This window comes from Eurosta solidaginis, chromosome 2, assembly GCF_040869045.1.
Source record: "Eurosta solidaginis isolate ZX-2024a chromosome 2, ASM4086904v1, whole genome shotgun sequence".
Taxonomy (NCBI): domain Eukaryota; kingdom Metazoa; phylum Arthropoda; class Insecta; order Diptera; family Tephritidae; genus Eurosta; species Eurosta solidaginis.
The window spans coordinates 281,829,455-281,855,371 of record NC_090320.1 but is presented as its reverse complement, the minus strand read 5'-3'; the positions used below and the strand labels follow the sequence as shown (position 1 = coordinate 281,855,371).

Here is a 25,917-nt window from a genome sequence, read left to right as displayed (position 1 = left end):
CTACACTTCAAAATATTGTCCGATACCGGATATTGGTCAAAAATGGTATGTCTCATTTGTTCATACCTATCCTCCCTTTCTTTTAGGGTTGGGAAAAGTTGCGTTTGGCACGCGACATCCCTATGCTGGCGTCGCAGAATTTTGATTTGCTCGCCCATCGTGAAAGAGGACGTTCGACTCTCGGATTCAGAACTATTCGAATCGTCAGTACTATCGGGGAAGGTTATTATTACAGTCGAGGGTTCTTCTGCCAGGGTACTACTGCACCTCGGAAGCTCACCACCTCCATGCAGAGATTCGCCCTCTGGTTCAGCGCACGAGACGACGCCTCGAGCACTGGCTGATGTGGGAGCTATGAAGCCGAACGAGGTTCCCCCATCTTCTCGCTCGGGTACTGGTTTCCCTGCCTGCGATGGTCCCTAGGGCATTTAGGAGTGAATACACCCTTATACCCACATTTAAAACAAAAAGGACTTTTTATGGATTCCTCGCAATATATATAGGAGTGCCCCATTCCCTGGCAATTCCAGCACTGGATTCCCGAGTAGTCCGGTCTTCTGCTGCGTCTATATTCCAGCGCCTCTATCTGCGGATCTATCTCGCCGTTCTCGCCTTCCATCGTCATGTCCGGGGTTGTCACGCGTGCCTCGCTTACCTGCCGTCCTGGGTAATTGGCTCCCAGCAGCTTGCTCTCTTTCAGCACTTGTTCACCTCGGCGTGCTACATCGCGCAGATCATGGAGGTTCCTTACGTCCGCATTAAAAAGCATTAGCTTAAGGCTACTGTTGACGTTCCTTTTTATTATGTCAATCAGTAGAAGCTCTGACATCGGCTCCCTTAAGCGCGCGTTCAAGGAGATTATGTCCGCGTGAAACACGTCATAACACTCACTTGCCTTTTGCTTGCGCATGGAGATCTCCATCATGATCTCGTGGTCCGTTTTCAAGGTGCCAAACTCTCTTTTTAAGGAATAGCACAAAAAGGCATATGTCGCATTTGGGTTTTGTTTTGTGAACAGCCAGTACCATTCTTCGGCTCGTCCCGAAAGGAATAAGTGGAAACTGGCCATTATTTGTTCGTCAGGGCATTGTGTGCGCTCACACAAGGTGTTTAATTTGAAGAGGAAATCGCTTACACTCCCAGTGCCGTCGAATGCGATTTTCCACTCCTGCGGTTTTACTGTTATGCTGCTTGGAGTCGGGTACATTGGCGGTACTACCGATGGCAATGGGTTACGGTCCATCCTGCTTGCGTTCCTGTGTTGCTGGTGTGCTTGCTGCGTGGATTCGAGAGCGGCGTTGAGCTGGGCCATGTTGGCTCTAATTGAGCCCATCTCTCTCCGCATTTCCTCCTGCGAAGCCTGGAACAGTTGGTGTAGCACGTCCACCCACGAGCCTCCACGAGTGGCTTCGTCCTGCATTCCTAGGAGGTTCGCCTGATCGCTGGTAGCGTCCCCAAAATTTCCAACCTCTTGATTTGGTGGTAAGGCACCCGCTCCATCTGGTGCATAGTTCGACACATTGGTCATTATCCCCGAGATGTTGTGTGTGTTTAGCAGCGATGCATTTAAATTGCCGGTGCTTACAGGTATGTCCAGTTTGTCGCGGTCGTCGTTCGGGCCCGAGCCTATATGAGTCCCCACGGGATTTCCGTAGGATCCTCCTACTGGGGTATGCACCACCAAAGGACGCCTTGCTTTCGAAAAAGCCCCCCTATTAGCACCGCCCCGGTGCTGGTTCCCTCGTAAACTGCCCGCACTCTCGAACGGAGTGTTCCGGCCCGTTTGCCCGTAGGACTGGTTACGCGACATAATCCGTTAAAAAAAAATTCTTTGTCAAATCCTAGTATTCGGAAAAAAAAAAAAACTTCGGTTCCCAGAAGATGGTTTGTTAAAGGAGGAAAAAAAGTTTATATATCTATATATAAAAAAAAATTGTGCGAGAATTACGGCAATCATTTATCAATGATCGCACCAAAATAGAGAAAAAAATTTCAAAAGCTGAAAGGAAAACGGTTAGTTATCTATAAATTTTATATGAACAATGTAGGTGGTGATGGGAACGCTGACATCCCATCACTAGAAGGCAGTAGGCTAGGCAAAAAAAAATTTAATACAAACACATTCATACTTGGCCCTAGTGCTCCCAACCGCAATCGAGGGGGGTCTTAAGGCCCCCCCTCCGAGTTGGGTTGGGGCCACCAGGGTCCGCTCCAGGCACACACGAGTAGGTCTCAACACGCCCAGCCGCAACGCAGGGGCAGTCTCCAGGGGCTTGCCCCTGGGACTGGTTGGGGGTGTTGAGGCCTCCCGTCCATTCTCGCTGGACACCCCTCCTGCCTCCGCCGCAATGGGTGGAGCGGTTTCGAAACCGCTCCCCCAGTCTGGTGGGACAGGAAGGGGTGCCACTCTGAATCCCAGCTCAACCCATCACCATCCAGGTGGTATTCCAAGCTACCACCTGGGACGTGGGATGAGCTGGGGTCCTCACTACACGCGCACACACATTCACCCTGGACAACACAAATTCGGCTAAAGGAAACTAAAAGAACAAAAAAAAATTTTACTTAAAAAAAAACCCAATTAGCGGACAAAATTATTCCTTAGCCGACTAACGGACAACATTCCGGGAAAATAAAAACCCCAACTACAAAAAAAAATCAAGTGCGTGCAGCACTGCCTCATCGGGTGAAAATAAAAAAAATCCCGGAGACCGACGTGAAGTCCCGTGGCTCCGTCAGCCACTGCCCCCGATGACCAGCCCGGACAACCTGATCCGTCCAACCATCCCACCGCAACGTAGGTGGCAGCTTCTGTGGCTGCTCACTCGGACTGGTGGGATGGTCAACCTCACAGGTTGACCCGACTGACCCTCGCGGCCAGCGCCTCAGGTGCCACGTTGGGCGCCATCTGTTATGGTAACGCATCTACAGTGGAATCAGTAAGGAAGGCGGTCGGCATGATGTAGTGGTGCACAGTGGCTAGTCATTGTCGGCTGGGGCGGGTCCTTGCCAACCTTACTGTTCCTGCGCCATAAACAGAAAAAAAGTTCCTATCATGCCTATTAAAACGAGCAGCTGTCAAATTCAAAAAACCTGGCAGAAGCGCAGAGACCGACTCAAAACGCTTAAAAATTCAAAATCACACAACATCCGGCCGAACCGGATGTCACGGACAGACCGTTGACATTCAAAAATTTAAATTCAAACTCAAAAAAAAACTGACGCAAAAAAAATACTACCGAACCGGACATGGCCGGTTACTAACGCTGAAAATCAAATTCAAAAAAAACCGCTGAAAACCAAACAATAACAAAAAAGCTGGAAAAATTAAAAATAAAAAAAGAAAAGGGCCGAATATACATAGGGGGCGCCGCGGGTGGTGTTGCGACGCCCGGTGCTTTATCCCACCCTCAAATAACCATGGCCACCGACGCACCTAAAATTTCGGTGGCCCCTTACCTGTCTTACCTTATGCCTTCTAAATAATTGGCGACGCCAGCATTCCCATATCAATTACAAATTTATTTATAATTCATCATTTATAAAAAAAGAATTTATATGAAGATGTATATATATACTACTCGATCCTGAGTTTTATCTAAATTTGTTTTCTTCAAAATAAGGTATACGCATTAAGTTATAGAGAAAAATGTGATAAAATGCTTGTTTAAGAAGTACAAGAAATAATTTCGAACAAGAAATTTGTACATAAGTATCTATTTGATGGAGTTCATTTCGATCCAGGTATTAAGAAACATGAATAGTAAATATTAACTTTGTACAGCCAAAGTAATAATTCCTTTTTGGGGCTTTAGACGTTTTTAAATGGTTCTAAAACAAGTTTGGTTGCAAGTTTATTGCAGCTTTTCAAATAAATGATCCTTCTTTTACTAATAAAAGGTGTTTAATATCTTTAACTGCTATTCTTTTGTTCGCAGCTGTATGTACATATAACATTTTTTTTTTTCTGGTTAAGTATAGTTTAATCTTTTACAGTATCGTTGTTTTTGGTTCAAAGGCTTTCGAATTTGCACTGGGTGGTATTTACATATATAGATACATCATATCAAAATTTGAGGAAAACGCAATTCAGAAAAATCTGCTGGTTAGGGCCTGCCTCTATGAATTAAGCTAACAATATATGTAATGTAATAACTTGTTTAATAATAGTATTTTACAAATTTTTATCATGGTGAATTTACGTACAAAAATACAAAAACCCAATGCACTAATTTTTGGTATTGTTTAAAGTTTTTTTAAGTAGTATAAATGTATCAGCAGTGAAATACTTTAGGAAAATATAACTAAATTTGATAACATTGTTGCTGCTGTTGCTCTGGTTTACAGGTCATTTGCTGAAAAAAATGTGTAATTCATCTAAATGCTCTTTCGAATTTATTTCCATACTGCTGAATAGATTTTAATTTCATAGGTATGCTTGTACATAGCAAATAACGTGGAAACCAAGCGACGCACACTGGAGTAAAAAAAAATACCTTAAAAATAGTTGTAGTTATTTGGCTCAAAATTCCTATAGTAGATCGTAGATCGCATTACAGAATTTGCAGACTTCTTAACATTTACATTTTATATATTCATTTCTAGATATTCTTGCGTTCCACTCGAAAACGTCTACGCCAATATGCTGGAAGTTTTTTTAAAACGGACATTCTCTTTTTTTTTTGTTGGGTATACTAAATTTGGTGTTCGCTTTCTTTCTTCTATATGCATGTAAATGCATATGCTTAAGTTAATTATACATACAGATGTATGAACCGCGTTTTAAATAGTTGTTTCTCTAAATGTTTGGGTTTTTTTTCTTTTTTTAAACCAACATTATTTTATTTTAACAATTGCGCTAATGGTTTGAATTCTGACCGGACTTCCTACACATTCATAGGGTACATAAACGCACGACCCATAACCAAAAGGCAAGCATATTAGCGCCCAAATATGTGTCCGCGCTTTTAAGCACAAAAAAAAAGGAACTGACTCACCCAGTAGGCCGGCGTTGATGGTTGTTTCACTCTGGTCTGAGGCGATCGAGCGGACCTGGTGGCAGGGCAACTTCGTGTGGACCTTTACCTTCTGGATGACTTTGTGCTAAATTGGGCGTTCGCTGTATTACGCTGCAGCGTACTGCTGGCCCTGGAGGCGGATGGGGTGTTGGACGCTTTCCAAAGGTGGTGGTGTACTTCGCAAACGTAGAGAAAGAGGTCTATCTTCGAGTATCAAGGCTTCTCCTCACAATTAGTTAGTGCCGTCCGAATCCGAGTCGGAATCCCTAGAACTTTCCTCACTAGGTTTGACTTGGAAGCACTGACTTACTACTTTAGCTGGATATTTGGATATTCTTGTAAGGGTTAGTACCACTAGTTCCTCGGCATTTTGCTGATTGTTCTTTGGCCTTTTAAATGACCTTCTTCCTTGTTTCCCAAAAATTTTCCCACGTTTTCTCGGTCAGTGCCGGAAACTCAACCAATTCTTTTTATTTTTCTTGGTTTCGAATAGCGTTTTAACATTTGATTTGTACGGATTTAAAAAAAGTATATAAATCGTTGATACGATACGACTTGGCACAAGCAAACACGTTATGGTCTAGCTCCGTTCATCAGCGTGGCAAATCCAAAAAGGGAAAGAGACTGGGCCGAGCGAAAAACTTTTGTCCGGAACTCGTGGTGGTTTTTTTTTTCCTTTTTTCCGTCTTCTAGTGATGGCCGGTCTGTCTGTTCCCTTCTTTTTCGATATTTTTCATCGCAACCCTTTCCACATCGCTAGGTGTGTTCCCGTGAACACTCTCCCAAGTGGGTCGTAGCCGTAGACCGTAGCAGCAGACCGTAACAATCTACAATCTGTTCTCATATTTTTTTCAGTTTTGCGTGTTTGTAATCTATTTCCGTTTTAGATTTTTAGTATTGTTGTCAAAGTTGCTGATAAATGAATTGTATGTAATTGTGATTTCATGTATGAGGTTATCTGTTTTTTAACTATACATATATATGGAGTATTCCATCCCATTTCGACCAATTTTGAACCCGACGCCTTTAGAATTAGCTGAAAGTTTTTCTTCTTTTTCTAGCTTACGAAAGACGTTTTTCAGAAGTCTTTCAAATTTTTTCATCCAACTCAAAAAAGTTATAAATTTTTAAAAAAACACCGTTTTTTCCAAAATATTTAAAACTTATTTTGAGTTGGAAAGCGGTGTTTTTTTTTCAAAATGCTATAACTTTTTCAAAAATTGACTGTTTGGGATCATTTTTTTTTTTTTTAATATGTTTTTAAATGTACTTTTCTGAAAAAATACAAAAAAAATTTTAAAGTTTTTTTTTTTTTCAATTAAATAAAAAAAAAAATTCTCGGCCCACTCCGGGATTAGTGGGGATGATTGCAGAATTGATTGAAGTTTTTTATGAGAAAAAAAAAACAAAGAAAAGGGCGAAATTCGAAAAATCTCGAAAAACTGAAAAATTACAAAAAAAACTTTAAAAATATTTTTGAATTTTTTCCGAAAAATACATTTAAAAAAAAATTTTTTAAAAAAAAAAAAAGATCCCAAACGGTCAATTTTTGAAAAAGTTATAGCATTTTGAAAACAAAAATGGTGTTTTTTTAAAAATTCATAACTTTTTTTGAGTTGGATGAAAAATTTGAAAAACTACTGAAAAAGGTCTTTCGTAAGCTAGAAAAAGAAGAAAAACTTTCAGCCAATTCTAAAGGGGTCGGGTCAAAATTGTTCGAAATGGGATGGAATACCCCATATACATATATACATACATATGTATATGCTAGTGTGTCTTTTTTGTTCACAGTTTGTCATTTCTTAAATTAACCTTGACTGACGTTTGCTTTATTAATTGAATCAAATTTCTTTTCATCTCAAACCATCCGCTCACTTTCTACATCCTTTTCACTTCATGTGTCATGCCTTCACTATTAATTTTTATCAAATCTTTAGCGAGCGTCATCCTTTTTTTCTGGCCCGTGCCATATTTAGATACTCAGATTATTGGGCTTGTCAATGATAGAATTAACCAAATGGATTAATGATGATGTAGTATGATGGTTTTACTTTGGGATTTTAACCATTTCATTAGTGGTATTTGTATATCTACTACATACATACATACATAGGTACTTACGAGTTTGAATGAGTTTCCCATTGGCGTAGTGAGCGCATGTGCAGCTTGCCCTGGGCGCTACTCACAGGGGCCGCAGAACTTCGTGGATAATTTGTATTTTTTCTATAAAATTACTTCGCAGTAGAAAGGAAATTGAACCTAAACCCCCATTAGAATTACTTACTTTTATAATAACGTATGGAGAAGATGCTATTTTTTATTTTTGCCCCAGGCGGATGAAAACCTCACTACGCCACTGGAATTGCCTTGCTAGTCTTGTGGGCATTTTCAATACGGGAGATATAGAAAAATTGCAATAACACCACAGTAAATTTGTTTTATTAAATATGTTGCCTGTTTGCTTCGTTTTTACTATTTTTAGTCAGTAATTAAATCTATTAATGAACAGTTGCAAACACAAAAAAGCAATGACTATATTTCGTCAGTTACAGGCTTTACTTTTCTATATTCGCTATTTGTAGAAAAAACCTCCAAGAATTTTGTTATCAAAACTATGCAAACCAATCTCAAACGCATTTTCGAAAAATTTCGAAAACGCGCAAAAGTTCTACGTACATTTCGAACTTTTTATCTTGAGTTTTTTGAATTTTTTGAATATGCAGTTTGTAGTAAAACAAATTTTAGTCTAACAAAGTACAAGTTATAGATCTTTCGAAATTCGTATTGATTTCGAAACTTTTTTTCCGAAGAGTGTTTCGGATTCGTCGGATAAAAAGCTTTACGCCCTTCATATACACGAAAATTAAAAACTCCCTATGTGTTTAGGCCCAATGCCTAACTTTTATCTGATTGACGGCGCCCCTCCCTAATGTTTTAATAATATTTCCAGCCACCCACACTCACGCCGCATTTGTGTGCATGCATGCACATGCATGCGTTTCATACGCATGCACGTGTGTGTGCGGGTTGTCAGCACCCATGCACGTATATGTGGGGGTTGTTGTGTGTGTGGCTTTTTTCCCCTCCTTAATACCAGAGGACTTTTTCGCGGCTTAGCGGTTGTCCTCAACGGGATAACCGGGCTCTTTCTCGATTAACCGCCAAGCAGTTCACATCGCCCATGATCATCACCGCCAGCATTTTGTACGTTAAGGTAACATTATACCTATTGTATATTTTTCTTTTCACTTTGGAATTAAACATTATTTTATAATGAGGAATTCCTCTTTTGCGTTCTTCTTTATTTATTCCGAGTGACCCATCCATTCCGAGATCGACCCGTGTGCGCCTACCCACTGCCGGTTTCAGACGCACCCAGGCCGAACATTGGTTTTCTGTGGCAGATGGGATTCGCGATAGAAAGTTCGTTTTGGAACGGTGGGCGAGGAACGGTGGGATGGTTACGAGGAGCTCTTGGCCTTCTCGCAATCCATCTCCGCCGTTGGAAGAAGGATCAGTTTGACCAAAGGTCGTCTGACTTGACCCTTCTCTGTTATGAGGTCAACTACGCGAACTCGGTTATCTTCGCCGGGGTGTACGTTGACGACTCGACCTAACCTCCATTCGTTGGGAGATAAGTTGTCCTCTTTGAGGACAGCGAGGTCTCCCACTTGTATGTTTTGTTTGGGGTGTCTCCACTTCACCCGCTTTTGAAGTTCGGATAAATATTCGGTTTTCCATCGCCGGCAGAAGGTTTGATGGAGGGCCTTGAGCTTCTGCCATCTATTTAGCATGGAGGCAGGGCTTTCGTTCGCATCCGGTTCTGGCGGCGCCAAAAGATGGCTGCCCGTGAGGAAATGCCCTGGGGTTAGTGGCTCCAGGTCCGTTGGGTCATTGGACGACGGGCTGAGAGGTCGTGAATTTAGACATGCCTCGATCCGGCATAAAAGGGTTTGGAACTCCTCCATGGTATATTTGTGGGGAGAAGCGATCTTTTTGAAGTGGCTTTTTAAGCTCTTCACTCCCGCTTCCCTCAGGCCGACCATATGTGGAGCGGCGGCGGGGATAAAATGCCAGTTCAATGCTTGATGGCTATACTTGGAGACTGTTTTATCTCGGATTTCGGCCAGAACGGCTTTAAATTCGGATCGTAAAGATCTTGATGCTCCGACAAAGTTTGTACCATTGTCGGAGTAGATGTTTTTCGGACATCCTCTTCTCGCGATAAAACGCGATAAGGCTGCGAGACAGCATGGGGTGCTGAGGTCACTAGTGGCCTCTAAGTGAATGGCCTTAGTGGAGAAACAGACAAAAAGGCATACGTAGCCTTTTGACAGTCGGCATCCTCTACCGCGGTAGCTTTTGATGTCGAAAGGCCCCGCAAAGTCTACCCCGGTATTGGTGAACGCGCGGGTAAAAGTAGTCCGTTCGCAGGGAAGGGTACCCATAAGTTGGGACTGTGCCTGCTTTCGATGAATAATGCCGGTTTTGCAATTGTGAATGACGGCTCTGATCATGGTCTTGACATTCGGTATCCAGTATTGGGTTCGGATGAGACGGAGCATGAGCTGGTTCTCGCCATGAAGGGAGTCATGATGAGCCATCATAACTGTAAGGCGAGACAGCCTGCAATTGTAAGGCAGGATGATCGGATGACGCTCGTTGTATGACATGTCTTTTGACGCCCCTAGACGCCCCCCTGTTCTAATAATATCATCTTTGTCGATATATGGGTTTAGGGACAGTATTTCACTCTTGCGATCGATAGGTTCCCTATTTTTTAATTTTAAATATTCTGTCCCGTAAAATTGTTTCTGGCAGACTCGTATTAATGCTTGAGTCGTTGCCTTAATCTCATCGGCTGAGATTATACACGACCTTTCGTGGAACATTGCTTTAGTTTTTGGATGAGTTCTTTTATAAAACCTCCTAACATAGGATAGAACCTTCAAAGCCCTGGGTAAATTTGAAAAACGGTCGAGAATATCTACCTGATTTACCCTTGTCGTGGCATATGTTTGTGCCCTCTTCTCCTCAATTGACGTTTTGTATTCGGTCTCTTGTGCTTGTTGTTTTCTTGCAGCCAAGAAGGTCCCTGCCACCACAACGAATTGTTGACCAACTCTGATGCAACTGGCCTCTGCTTCCTAGATCCGCTGGATTAGATTCCGAGTCCACGTGAAGCCAGTCCTTGCTACCGACCATATCGATGATCTTAGTGATTCGGTGTGCGACGAAGGTTGACCAGGAACAGGGCGGCTTTCTTATCCATGCTAGTACGATGGTTGAATCCGTCCAGAGGTGAACTTTTGCTGATCCCAAATGAATGTTTCGGAATATTGATTCCATGATTTCTGCAAGCAGCACGGCGCCGCAGAGTTCTAAACGTGGTAGCGAGATGGTTTTCACTGGAGCTACTCTGGTTTTTGCTAAAAGTAAGTGTATGAAAACCTGATCGTCACTTTTCACGCGCATGTATACCGCTGCCGCATATGCTTTCTCGGAAGCGTCACAGAAGCCGTGGATTTCTATGTCGTCTTCCGGTGAAAAATTTACCCACCGCGGTATCCTAATGTTATCTATTTCGCTATAGTGTTGGGTGAAATTTTCCCACCGTTCTAAGGTAGTTGGAGAGACAGGTTCATCCCACCCGGTGTCCTCTAACCAAATGTTCTGCATTAGTATATTTGCTACTATGACCATTGGTGCAAGCCAGCCTAAAGGGTCGAAAAGTTTGGCTATAGCGGATAGGATTGCGCGTTTGGTGATGATCTCGCCATTCTCTAAAACTCCTGCGGTGAAGTAAAACATGTCTGAATGCGCGTTCCATCGTATTCCGAGTGCCTTCACCGAGCTAGCCTCTTCGAACGCTAGGAAGTCCTCGCTGAGTATATCCGTTTTGCATCGCCCTGTAGCGTTTTAGTTAGCCACGGGCACACTAGTGCTGCAGAAAAATGAGCATTTACGACTTTTCGGTTCGCACATTCTGGTACCGACCCGGGTAGAAAGTGTATAGTGTGGGTTCTTTTGAGTCGCTGTTATTTGTGTTGTTGGTGCTAAAACCAACAACTTTCCTGCCCGCCGCAAAAAAGATGGTTGGTATAGCAAAATCGTATGCTATATAAAGAAAAAAAATAAAGGAAATGTTCGTTTTGGAAGAGGGAAGAGATTTATAAAATGTATAACTTTTTATTTGTTTGTATTGCCCTTCACTTATTTCTTCAACTTTTCCCCAAGTACGCTTGTAGTCCAGTTTTATTGATGGCCTTTAGCAAACGCCACGGTTCCCGAAGGGTATTTGGCTCCGGTACCGATTTTTCCGGAAACGGGTTTTTGGGTACCCGTTTGCATCTTTTTATGCATCCCTAATATAATGTGCATTTAAAACTCGGCCTATATGTGTACATACGTTGGTAGAAGTATATGGACAGTCAGTGCACGGACATTATCGCGTTGGTAGAGTGACCAACCGTTTTGACCCATTTTTCATTTTCTACTACTTTTACGACTTCTGCCACCAAAACTTAGATTCTACCAATATTTCGGTATTTTCGCACTGAAAACGTATACTGCGATCTTTTTAAAGTATTGAATTGCCGAGCCCACCCGACTAACATTAGGAGGTAATACTGACCAAATCAGTCAATTTTGAAAAATTTGTGGGCAACTTAAAAACAAGAAGTAAATTTGTTTATGAAATAAATGTAGCAAATGATCACAATAAATAATAATTTTCCGACTAACATGCCGAAATCGGATATTTTTGCGGCAGTATTTTTGGTACATTGGAAAATTGTTGTTGTGATTAGACGTTTTGGTGCATGTTTGTCGGTATTTCACACTCACGATTCAGGAAAAAGTGAGTGTCGTATAGGAATAAGCAATGTACATAGGTATATACAAATGTACATGTAATTTTGTCTTGTTTACGATTTTTAAAGTGTCATTTCCTTGAAATGCGCGTTATTTTGTTTTATAATAAATTATTAAGTGTTTGGGACAAATAAGGACTATAGGTGTTGTTTTCTTGGTAAAAAATCTACCAACTACTACTATTTTCATTTTTTTTGTGTCTACCCACATTTTCCTCTTAAAAAGTCCGCGTACTGGTAGATATTTACTAGCAGCAGAGACAAAAAAGTTGTGCACATTCCTACACACCCGTGTATAGAATGTGAATTCCTCTGAATTGAAGCAAACGGGACTAATCGAAAGATTTCTTCCGATGGTTCATTCTTTAACTTTTTACACATGATGGAGTGCAGTTGTTAAATTTCGTAGTGTTAAACAATCATGAGTTGATATTCATGAGTTTAAATATTTAGAGCCAAATTTTAGGCTCAAAATGAATTCAATGCATGCCGGAGTTATGTTAATATATTAAGTGATCCCGCAACTAAAGAGGGGATGTGATATCAAATTTTGTACAACTGGCTCAAGATGATCAGGACTCTGTCTGTTTATTGGCAGTAGAAGCATATGTTAGCATTGCACAGTTGCTGCCGCAAGAAGATGTCGAGCATTTTGCTTTGCCAACATTGCCAATGTGCCGGCGATTCCCCTTGGCGCGTACAATATATGGTTGCAGAGAAATTTGTTGATTTACTAAAAGCTGTTGGTCCGGAGATAACACGTGTGGATTTGGTACCCGCTTTTCAGTATTTGCTGAAGGATGCCGAAGCCGAAGTAATGGCAGCGGTCGCAACAAAGGTAAAAGATTTGTTCGCCACTTTAGATGAATCTAACCAAATGCAAATTATTATGAGCTTAATATTACCATATGTGCGTGAGTTAGTATCTGATCCTACTCCTCATGTAAAGTCAGCTTTGGCGTCAGGTATTATGGGATTGAGTCCTATGTTAGGCGCATACAATACTGTCGAACATCTTTTACCCCTATTTCTTCTTCAGCTGACGGATGAATGCCCTGAAGTTCGATTAAACATTATTTAAAGTCTTGACTGGGTTAACGACGTCATAGGGATTCAACAACTTTCACAGTCATTATTACCAGCCAATGTTGAACTAGCTGAAGATTCTAAGTGACGAGTGCGTTTAGCAATTATCGAATACATGCCCGCATTGGCAGGTCAATTAGGTCAAGAATTTTTTCATCAAAAGCTGCTCGGTTTATGTATGGGTTGGTTGAATGATCATGTGTATGCTATACGTGGAGCAGCTACTCTAAATGTGAAGAAGCTAGTTGAACAATTTGGTGCCCAATGGGCTGAGCAAGCAATTATTATTAAGTGGTTTTGGTTATGTCACGCAATAAAAATTAGTTACACCGTATGACTTGTCTTTTCTGTTTAAATATGTTTGTGGCACAGACATTACCACTAAGTTGCTTTTACCAACAGTTCTTCTATTGGCTACAGATCCCGTTGCGAGTGTACATTTTAATGTTGCCAAGACTTTACAGAAAATTTCGCTGTTCCCTGAAGCTAGTGTCATCGACTCGCAAGTAAGGCCCACTCTTGAGAGACTAAATTCAGATCCAGACGTTGATGTAAAACATTTCGCTTCAGAAGCTATTGCGGGTATAGCAGCAGCGTAATCACTTAAGAATCCAACATTTTCATTTCGACCTTTTTATCATTTTCTAATTTAGCGGAAGTAAAAAGTGGCAAGGAATAAAGTTTAAAGCCGCACAAGAGCTAAGTGAACATTTCGAATTGATAAATACAAAACCCTTCATATCCAGCATTTTTAGAACTTGCACTCAACGTATTTATACGGGTATTGCAAGATGGTGAGCCTCAGTTCATTTAGGAAAATAGTTCTCAGCATGTACGAAAGCTTATTTTGGACATGATTCATAGATTACCTATAAGTGAAAGTTTACGCCATGTTAAGCCCATAATTTCAGTAATGCTAAAAATTTTAAGAAATGATAACGAGGAAAACGTTTTTGTTAGTTTAAGAATTATAATTGAATTGCATAAACATTTTCGGCCGTCATGCAATCCAGAGGTACAGCATTACCTTTTGTATGCAAAAGAATTTTTAATTTAACTTGGTGGAGAAATTAGAGAAAACTACACAGGTCGCCTGCAAGGCCGCATACCCAGCTACTGCATCAGCTGCACGTAAACTTCATGTCTCGCCCACTCAACGCAGTGCTGAGATCTCTTCCCTATTGGAGGAACGCATCTCGGGCGTTGCACCTAAAGCGGATTTGGAGGAAACCGGCCGCGTGTTGAGCATTGGTGATGGTATTGCTCGCGTCATGGTTTAAACAATATTCAAGCCGATGAGATGGTGGAATTTTCTTCCGGCTTAAAGGGCATGGCCTTGAATTTGGAACCCGATAACGTCGGTGTTATAGTGTTTGGTAATGATAGGTTGATCAAGCAAGGTGATATTGTCAAGCGTACCGGCGCTATTGTGGATGTGCCAGTAGGCGATGAAATTCTAGGACGTGTCGTCGATGCTTTGGGTAATGCCATTGATGGTAAAGGACCCATCAACACAAAGGACCGTTTCCGTGTTGGTATTGAGGCCCCTGGTATCATTCCACGTGTATCTGTGCGCGAAACTATGCAGACTGGTATCAAGGCCATAGATTCCTTGGTGCCAATTGGACGTGGTCAACGTGAATTGATCATCGGTGACAGACAGACTGGTAAAACGGCTTTGGCCATTGACACCATCATCAACCAGAAGCGCTTCAACGATGGCCAAGATGAAAGCAAGAAATTGTACTGTATCTACGTTGCTATTGGTCAGAAGCGATCAACTGTCGCTCAGATCGTAAAACGTTTAACCGATTCGGGTGCTATGGGATACTCCATCATTGTATCAGCCACTGCCTCTGATGCTGCACCTCTACAGTATTCGGCTCCCTACTCTGGCTGTGCCATGGGTGAATATTTCCCTGACAAGGGCAAGCACGCTTTAATCATCTATGATGATTTGTCAAAACAGGCGGTTGCCTACCGTCAAATGTCTCTGTTATTGCGTCGTCCACCAGGTCGTGAAGCCTACCCTGGTGATGTGTTTTACTTGCACTCACGTCTATTGGAGCGTGCTGCTAAGATGTCGCGCGCTATGGGTGGTGGTTCGTTGACCGCCCTGCCCGTCATTGAGACACAGGCTGGTGATGTGTCTGCCTACATTCCAACCAATGTCATTTCCATCACTGACGGTCAGATCTTCTTGGAGACCGAGTTGTTCTAGAAGGGTATTCGTCCAGCCGTTAACGTTGGTTTGTCTGTATCGCGTGTCGGCTCAGCTGCCCACACAAAGGATATGAAACAAGTGGCTGGTTTCATGAAATTGGAATTGGCTCAATATCATGAGGTAGCTGCTTTCGCTCAATTCGGCTCTGAGAAGACAAAATAAACAAAATAAGGCACTACAGACCCAGGCACATAACGTGCGTGGAAAGAGGCCATGCACATGATGTGCGCTAAATATGAATATTTTTATACTGCTACAGATGTTTGCCCCCTACGCAAGCGCTACTAAAATATCCCAAATCTCAACAATACAATTAGGGACCACTCGCCCCTGCACTTTGACAATGACCCGACCCATTGAAACCTATTTCACTCCTTTCAGAAAAATGGGTCGTTTTGCCTCTTTAAAACGTAATGCTGCCACGAACGCAGCGCGTTATTCGTCGGAATGCCGAGTGTGTCTTGAGCGACACCCTATCCGCTTGTGTCCAGCCTTTCGGGCGAAAAGGCCAGAAGAGCGCCTCTACGTAACCATTCGCGAAAGCTAATGCGGAAATTGTCTGGCGCCTGATCACCGCTCGAACGCGTGCCCAAGCCAAGGGCGATGCAAACGGTGCGGCGAGAAGCACCACACGATGCTGCATATCGCCTCAATCGACGAAGAGGAGCAGCTATTACGAGAAGCCCGCTCCAAGCCATGGAGCGCCCAAGTGGAAGAGGAGCTAGATTCACCCCGAGAGCGGATAGACGACTCAATATCGTTATATGCGTCGGACGCTGGAACGGAGACTGGACCTCTTCGTCCACCCCGAAACCGAGATGCCAGCCGAACCGGAGCGGAGACGCGGTCTCTTCGCCCGACCATAACGCCCAGAGCCAAATCATTTCGACCACTTCTGCAGCACGGGAGGAAGCGGCTCCAACAAGGGACAGCGACAGCCCAGCGCCATACATATAACGGCCGAGCGGAGACCCGGTCTCTTCGCCGGCAACCCAGGAACCCCCAACGGAGACGACATTCGCGCGACCGCAGAGCGGAGACACGACCTCTTCGCCTGCACCAACGACATCAGCTACAAGATCGCAGCCACGGAGGCAACACGCTGCAGCTCACCACCGTGTCCACCTTCCGGTCAAGGCTCGTAGCCCAGCATCCAGCGGCCACCGCCACCATGATCCCAACGGTAGCGATCACACCCACCGCGGTCGTGAAGATAGAAGCTGGGGGGCGGCTACACCTCGTCCGGGCCTTAATTGACGGATGCTCCCCCACCACCGTGATAGCATATGAGCTCGCCCAGGAGCTCCAACTCCCTGCCAGCAACATTGGCGGGCAAGCAGGATGCCTACTACGCATACGAGGAAGACACGGCCAAAATAAACGAATTGCAACCCATGCGGCGGTCGTGTCCAATTTTCGGCGAATGGCCCCCACGACCAGCGTCGACAGCGCCATCGCATCCCCGTACGCACATCTCCGTCTGGCGGATCCACAGTTTTATTCATCCGCCCCGATCCGCCTCGTACTAGGGACAGACGTATACGCCGAAATAATGCTACCCGGGATTCTGCCCACCACGTTTGGCCCTTTGCTGGCTCAGAGTACCATCTTCGGTTGGGTACTCTCGGGCACAACCAAGGCCTAACATGAAAATGTTCGGTAACGACCGAAATCCATGAATTTTTACACTCTTTTATTTTTATTGAATTTCTGCTGTACACAGTCGCAAGAGGTGTGCATTGTGAGTTCGTACAAGTGAAAAATCTTTCTATCCCTCCATTGTCATACCTACGTGTCAAATCATAGCTGACAGGGAGAACGGCTGTCGCGAAGGGTCAGAGAATGGAAGAAAGGTTTCTTTTTCTTGTGCTCGCCGTTATTAAATTGAAGTGCCATGAATTGCACATTTGTTTCAAATCAGCTTTTCCATTAAATTTATATACAGAAAATCAGACTACATATTAATACTCACTCGCTGTTCACTATTGTAAACGTTTTATCGAAAATTCGCCACTTGTATGAATTTACAATGGAGGTGTGCGTTTTAAAAGCTTGTATCATTACAATAAGTTATTTTTTATTGAATTTTCTTCATACAAAATTCATAAGCATAGAATTTCCAATGAATTTGTAATAAACGGCAAGAAATATGAACACGCATATCTTCTTACTTCTTTTCGCAATCCCTAGCCCTAGGCAAACCTGGCTCACGCCTTACACCATAACGGGAAAATTGGTGAATGACCGAGGCAGCAGCAACCAAGCTCCCACACTGCGCAAACCATTTTGCGTGCCGCCAAGCCGGCGGACTGGCCGTCATTATGTTAAGTTAGATATAATTAATTATAAGCTTTTTATTTTTTTTCCTCTTCTTCACGGTCGGTGATCCTTGGCGGACTGTGATGTTGCGTACCGCAAGGGGGGCGGCATGTTTAGGCCCAATGCCTAACTTTTATCTGATTGACGGCGCCCCTCCCTAATGTTTTAATAATATTTCCAGCCACCCACACTCACGCCGCATTTGTGTGCATGCATGCACATGCATGCGTTTCATACGCATGCACGTGTGTGTGCGGGTTGTCAGCACCCATGCACGTATATGTGGGGGTTGTTGTGTGTGTGGCTTTTTTCCCCTCCTTAATACCAGAGGACTTTTTCGCGGCTTAGCGGTTGTCCTCAACGGGATAACCGGGCTCTTTCTCGATTAACCGCCAAGCAGTTCACATCGCCCAGGATCATCACCGCCAGCATTTTGTACGTTAAGGTAACATTATACCTATTGTATATTTTTCTTTTCACTTTGGAATTAAACATTATTTTATAACGAGGAATTCCTCTTTTGCGTTCTTCTTTATTTATTCCGAGTGACCCATCCATTCCGAGATCGACCCGTGTGCGCCTACCCACTGCCGGTTTCAGACGCACCCAGGCCGAACACTATAGAAAGAAAGTTTCCAAAATCAACATCTATATGAAATATAACGTGGCCTCTGTAAGACTAAAATTCATTAGACTACAAAACTGCATAATCATAAAAAAATTAGAAAACTCAAAATAAGAAGTTCGAATTTTTCGTTAAATTTGTACTATTTTTTATTTTTCTTGAAACGCTTTCCAGATTAGTCTGCATAGTTTCGTTACAAAATTAAGTTACGTGTTTTTTTTAATCAACAAAAATAAAAAAAGAAGAAATAAATAAATTAATTAAACAAAAATAAATAAATTAAAAAACTGCCATTTTCGCGTTTTTTTTTTAATATCTGTTGGCTGTTAAAAAAATGCTGAGTACTAAAGTTTATATAAGCTTTTAATAAAAAAAACATATAATAAAAAACCAAAAAATAAAATCGAAAGGTTTTTTGGCACGCAAAACTTATTTTCGACAAACAAGCCACGTTCCTAAATCGAATGATAACAGAAACCAGAAAAACTATACAAGATAATACTTGTCGTACCTTCATTGTTAGAAAAAAAAAATACAATGAAATTTTAAATAAAATTGTTAACTTTTTTTTTGATACAAACGTGACTTTGAGTTTCTCTGACAAAACATTACAAAGCGGTGAGTGAGGTCTTGAGAGAGGTAACGTAGAATAAGTAAATGAATAAATAAATACAATTTAAAAGACTTAAAAATTATTTAAACTAGATATACTTAAATTATTATAATTATATATTAGGGTATCTGATATTTACCAAGTATATTTTTTTTTTGTTGGAAACGCCCCTTAGATATAAAGATTCAAAAATAATTGAAGCGGACCGCGAATAACGTTGTAAATGACAGGAAAGAAAAAAAACCTTTTTTTGGAGGCTTTGTGATTGTTTTTTGTTCCTGTACCCTGTAGCCAACAATTTTCCAAAACAATGACATTAATAACTTATATGAAAAAAATTGAGGAATTTCAATTTCAAATTACGAGTAAGCGGTTATTTTAAAACTTTTTTCAGTGCAAAAAGGTTTCATATCCCAAGCGCGATAGCAGTTTAAACGTTTTTCCATTATGCACAGCATCTGTACTGATGGCTTTTAAAACGTTGTTCCACTGAGCAATACGGTTTGTAGGAACGGATTTAAAATGTTACTGTCGCAAAAATATGTATTGGTTTGTTTTTTAAATAAAAAGTATATTATAGAATGCTTACAGTTTATTTATTTCATACAAAAAGTTAATTCGGCATCAAAACAAAAATGCGTTCAAACCAGAAATGAAAATATTCCAAAAACTGTTAATAAAGCTTGGTTTGCTTTGAGCCCATTTACACAATAACTTTCCTGCCTATCTTTTTTGTTTACTTCTTTTGAGATATTACTTTCCGAATGTTTTCACGGTCACTTTCACATAAAGAGGGCGAAAAACTATCGTGTAAGGGTGCTCTTTCAAGTAAGAGATTTATATACCATCTTTATTTACTGCAGATCGATTTATAGAACTCTGCGTACTTTTCAGGCCAATAGTCCTTCATCTGACCAACACTAAATTTTTGGCAATTGAAATAGCAACGACAATCACAAACCTAAATGTAAACAGTAAATAAAACAAGTAAGGAAGGCTAAGTTCGGATGTAACCGAACATTACATACTCAGCTGAGAGCTTTGGAGACAAAAAAGGGAAAATCACCATGTAGGAAAGTGAACCTAGGGTAACCCTGGAATGTGTTTGTATGACATGATTATCAAATGAAAGGTATTAAAGAGTATTTTAAAAGGGAGTGAGCCATAATTCTATAGGTGGACGCCATTCGGGATATCGCCACAAAGGTGGACCAGGCGTGACTCTAGAATGTGTTTGTACGATATGGGTATATGGGAGTGGGTCTTAGTTCTATAGGTGGACGCCTCTTCGAGATATCGCCATAAAGGTGGACGAGGGATGACTCTAGAATGCGTTTGTTCGATATGGGTATCAAATGAAATGGGTTAATGATTATTTAAAATGGTGTGGGCCTTAGTTTTATAGGTGGACTCCTTTTCGAGATATCGCCATAAAGGTGGACCAGGGGTGACCCTAGAATACGTTTGTACGACATGGGTGTCAAATGAAAGGTGTTAATGAGTATTTTAACAGGGAGTGGTCCTTAGTTCTATAGGTGGACGTCTTTTCTAGATATCGCCATAAAGGTGGACCAGGGGTGATTCTAGAATATGTTTGTACGATATGGGTATCAAATGAAAGGTGTTAATGAGTATTTTAAAAGGGAGTGGGTCTTAGTTCTATAGGTGGACGACTCTTCGAGATATCGCCATAAAGGTGGACCAGGGGTGACTCTATAAAGTGTTTGTACGATATGGGTATCAAATTAAAGGTATTAATGAGGGTTTTAAAAGGGAGTGGCCCTTAAGTATATATGTGAAGGCGTTTTCGAGATATCGACAAAAATGTGGACCAGGGTGACCCAGACCATCATCTGTCGGGTACAGCTAATTTATTTATATATGTAATACCACGAACAGTATTCCTGCCAAAATTCCAAGGGCTTTTGATTTCGCCCTGCAGAGCTTTTTCATTTTCTTCTACTTAATATGGTAGGTGTCACCCCCATTTTACAAAGTTTTTTCTAAAGTTATATTTTGCGTCAATAAACCAATCCAAGTACCATGTTTCATCCCTTTTTTCAAATTTGGTATAGAATTATGGCATTTTTTTCATTTTTCGTAATTTTCGATATCGAAAAATTGGGCGTGGTCATAGTCGCATTTCGGCCATTTTTTATACCAAGATAAAGCGAGTTCAGATAAGTACGTGAACTAAGTTTAGTAAATATATATCGATTTTTGCTCAAGTTATCGTGTTAGTGGCCGAGCCTAAGGACAGACGGTCGACTGTGTATAAAAACTGGGCGTGGCTTAAACCGATTTCGCCCATTTTCAAAGAAAACGGTTATCGTCATAAAATCTATGCCCCTACCAAATTTCAGAAGGATTGGTAAATTTTTGTTTGACTTATGGCATTAAAAGTATTCTAGACAAATTAAATGAAAAAGGGCGGAGCCACGCCCATTTTGAAATTTTCTTTTATATTTTTATTTTGTTGAACACATTGCTTGAGTTGAATGTTGACTTAATTTACTTATATACTGTAAAGATATCCAATTTTTTTTAAAATTTGACTTTAAAAAAAATCTTTTTTAAAAGTGGGCGTGTTCATACGCCGATTTTGCTAGTTTTTATTTGCTACACATACAGTAATAGGAGTAACGTTCCTGCCAAATTTCATCATGATATCTTCAACGACTGCCAAACTACAGCTTGCAAAACTTTGAAATTATATTATTTTAAAAGTGGGCGGTGCCACGCCCATTGTCCAAAATTCTACTAATTTTCTATTCTGCGTCATAAATTCAATCCACCTACCAAGTTTGATCGCTTTATATGTCTTTGGTAATGAATTATCGCACTTTTTCGGTTTTTCGAAATTTCGAATATCGAAAAAGTGGGCGTGGTTATTGTCCGATGTCGTTCATTTTAAACAACGATCTCAGATGAGTTCCCAGGAACCTACGTACCAAATTTCATCAAGACACCTCAAAATTTACTCAAGTTATCGTGTTAACGGACAGACGGACGGACATGGCTCAACAAATTTTTTTTCGATACTGATGATTTTGATATATGGAAGTCTATATCTATCTCGATTCCTTTATACCTGTACAACCAACCGTTATCCAATCAAATTTAATATACTCTGTGAGCTCTGCTCAACTGAGTATAATAAAAATTACAGCAAGTGCACTTAAAACGTTTTTCCACATTGCTTGTTCTGAAGCGTTTTTTTTTTTTTTTGAGGGATACTTTTGTTTTTCCTGGTTGTATATGCATTTCCACTATTAATTAACATTTTGTTTTTATTATCTTTCCAATTTTCAACATTACATTTCCTTTTTGTACCTCTGTTACACTTATCAATTACCTGCGACAACTGCGATCGTATCATTTTGCGTGTAACTTACAACGTTCTTCCACGGACTGACTTCTTCTAATTGCTTTTTAATTGCCCTTTAGTATGTAATTTTAACTTATTCGATGCTTTAGAGATGCAAGAGAGTAACAGTAACGGAAATCTGCAAAAAAACACGTTTCGCAAAAATTGGCTTTTAAAACGTTATTCGCGGCTCAGCTTCAATTATCGAAAAAAAGTGTGTACTTTTCTTTTAAACTAGCGTACAATGCAGACGTTATCCTCCCTAAAGTTTGTTTTGCTTACATTTAAAATATGGCTTTCCTTTTCCGCTCTCCCTCTACCATATTCTGATCTCCTTTATCTTCGTTTTTTCATTCTTATTCCTGTCCTTCCCTTCTTCCCTCTACCTTTAAAATCTTCACATTTTTCTTTTCTTTCCACTCACAGTCTCAGACTCCCCCTCCCTCTCCTTCTACAACTCCACCTCCGTCTCCAGCTCCCACATCCACTGCAACCCTCACCGACCATACAGCTCCGACTCCCACTCTCTTCCTTACCCAAACTCAAACTGCCACTTCCAAACTCACCGGCCCAATTTTCGAAAATTCTATACAGATTAACATACGGATTACATATACCATCATCATCATTCATTTTCGCTTAATCGCCTAAGCGGTTTCGTAACAACTCACGCCAGCTATCCCTGTTTTGCGATAACTGACGCCAATTGGGATCACCAATGGACGTCAAGACTTCCTTCAACTGCCTCTCCCAACCCAGTGGAGGTCTCCGCTTTCCTCTGTTTCCAAACTGCGGTGTTGACTAAAATACTTTCTTTACTGGAGCATCTTCGTTGATTTGCATAACATGACCTATCCAGCGAAACCTTTGGGTTTTTATTCACTTCATTATCGTCATATTTGCATAAACCTCATACAGCTCCTCATTATACCTCCTTCGATATTCGCCGTCAGCATCATGGACAGTACCAAAACTCTTCCGGAGAACTTTTATCTCGAACACTTCCAGAGCCATCTTCTCTTCTCTCGACACAGTCCATGTTGCCGAGCCATAAATCAGGAGAGGTAGGAAGAGCGATTTGTAGAGCGTGATTTTTGTTCGTTGAGAGAGGATTTTGCTTTTCAAAGTAGCATTTGTTGGCAAGAGTTATTCTTCAGGGTAATAATATCAATAATATCAGCATATGCCAGTGCCTTCACGGTTTAGTTGTGCTGCTAGAATGTCCTTCTCCAGCATTATGTTGAAGAAATCGCACGAAAGTGAGTCGTCTTGTCTGAAGCCTCGTTTGGTTTCGAATGACTCAGAGAAGCCCTTCCCAATTTTTACGAAATACGTACATATACCAGAAAATCAATAGTTTGAGCCAAGCCGACGGCCTGTGCCTCGTCTGCTCTTATCGTTCATAATCCCATACCCATTCCTACACTGTTGCATTTACCAACTCATAGAATTGGATTTAAAGTGTAAATAATTGCATTGAAATGCAGTAGCCTTCTAAACGAAAAACATAATAACTAGTTAGCAAAGCAAATAAAAAAAAAAAAAGCAAGGCAAATGATTCACTCATATGTTCGCTCAGAGTTAATTTGATATCATAATTCACATGAACGTATACTTTTGTTATTGTTCAAAGTAAAACCTACTCGCATTTCCGCATTTATCTAACAAAGTGCCAGTTCACATATGCTTAAACATGGGAATTAATTTTGGATATGATATGAGTGTAAACAAAATTACCAACAAATATGTACTAATTGCAGCAGTTAGCGATGGGAACGAAAATGCCAGTCGACGCACTTATTTTATATGTGTACCTAAATGCATACAGCACCCTGTAGGAAAAATTGAAATCTCTGCTCAATTGGAATATTCTGCTAACATTTTCACCAATTCCTCCACTCTACATTCGATAGTTACTTTGCCACATCTGTCAATCGTTTCACCGTTATCCATTACCCTGGATGGTTTTGGCATCAGCCATCTGCTCACTGATTCACTGCTATTTGATCCACCAATAATTTAGGGTACTGCCAACCAATTCACCGTTAATCCAGTTAACTGGTTGGATTTGACATCAGCCATCCGTTCACGTAATCTGCGTTCATCGAATACATTGGCAGCTTTCACACCGTTCACAACCTCCCGGCCACCTTTTCATGAAAGATCGAGTAAGTCATCGGCCGCTAATCCCATATCATAGTAAACTGCGCTCAGAAAAATATATTATTATATATTTCGTTGTTGTTGTTGTAGTGTTAACAGTAGTAGAGGATTTCGGTATCGAACTCGTTATCTCCATCAATAGCTAGGATTGTCGAAAAATGTCGCCTTCATAATCTAAGCACGCTCTGAGTGCGCATTTATCAGGTCGTCAGAATCAATTCTGAAAGAACTTGTCCTTGTGGTTGTCGCCGCAAAAAACGACCCAGCAAGCATTCAAATTTCATGAAAATCCTAGCCCCCTTAAACTGCCGCGAGCAATTTGCCCTTGTTTTTAAAACTTTTGTCATCTGCCAGGTTTTCTAATAAAATTTTCCAGAGCTCGCACGTGAATCTCTTCGCTCCAACGCCATTCGCCCTCAAGCATATATTTTTTTTTAAGAAAACGTCTCTCTTTAATATTCGCATTACGATACCGGTACTATACACCAGGTGTTGTTGCAACCGTAGGTAGCGCGGCCCTTTTGCGCATCACCGTTATTTATCAGGACGTTGCAACATTGCTTATCGTACGAGTTGATTCTAAAGGCTCTTTGGACTCTTATGATGACATCGAGTGCGGTACGCAGTTGTGTTGTAGCATTCAAAGAGAAATGTGATTATACTGCACATTGTTAAGTTGAATATTTCTCTCAGTTGACAGGTGTCAGACTCGATTAGGGTAATCATCGGATGTATGTTCATGAGCAAATATGAAACCTTTCTTGTGATACTTTGTGTACTTTCTTAGCTGCATACAGGTTTAAGCGTCAAAGCGTATAATGATGGCATAACAACAAAAGTTGAAAAAGGACGCAGATGTTTGAACACATACCTTATGAGGAACTCAAAAAGTATAAAAAAAAATTGGGCACCATGTAAAAGCAGCAAAATAGGGGTTTTCTCTATGCTTTTTATCATAAAAATTTCTGCTGGCTCCCAAACTATTACTTTTTATAGATTGTTGTTAGGTATTACAATAAGGAGACAAATTTTAAAACAATTTTTTTTAAACTTAGTAAGAAAATAACTGTTAGCTTCTATTTAATTTCGACTACCAAAAAAAAAACGTTTTATTAAGAATTATTTTTAGAAGTATTTGAGACATTTCCATATAAACCTTGAGTTATAAGAAATTTATAAACCAACCTTAAATTTTATAAATATGGGGGTGGATTTTAAGTATACAGATTTGCTCTTAACAAAGGTTGACAAAGGAAAATTTACATTCACACTTATTGTCATTGTCGTCGTCGACAGCGTGGTCGTTTTTCAGTCGACGTGACATCGTATCGACGTCGTCGTCACTTCGACATCAAATCGGTATTGGCTAAAGCGCCAAATACACGACACGAATATTTCCGCGAACATTCCGCAATCTTGTTCGCAGCTTTGGCCATACACCATACGAACTTTTGGCCGAACATTAGTTCTCTTTCAGACAGCGATGAATACGGACAACAATTGTGCTGCAGCAATATTGCTCGCTGTGACAATTAAGCGTAAAAAAAGAGAGAAGATCGCAAAAAAAGAATTTGGTGCAAAGAATGGTTTAAAAATTATTAAAGAAATGGAATTCACGTCACAAAATGAT

At 41.0% G+C, this 25,917-nt stretch overlaps 2 protein-coding genes and 2 pseudogenes across 9 annotated transcripts in view; 3 read left to right on the top strand and 1 right to left on the bottom strand.

Moving 5' to 3' along the window:
- The window catches only part of LOC137241060 (P protein-like), a 408,891-nt gene that overhangs the window by 347,972 nt on the left and 35,002 nt on the right, over positions 1-25,917 (top strand). The gene's annotated exons all lie outside the window — the stretch shown is intronic.
- LOC137241063 (uncharacterized) overlaps positions 1-25,917 on the bottom strand; it is a 116,487-nt gene that overhangs the window by 86,820 nt on the left and 3,750 nt on the right. The gene's annotated exons all lie outside the window — the stretch shown is intronic.
- LOC137240167 (serine/threonine-protein phosphatase PP2A 65 kDa regulatory subunit-like) lies at positions 11,763-13,575 on the top strand (annotated as a pseudogene).
- LOC137240165 (ATP synthase subunit alpha, mitochondrial-like) lies at positions 13,979-15,362 on the top strand (annotated as a pseudogene).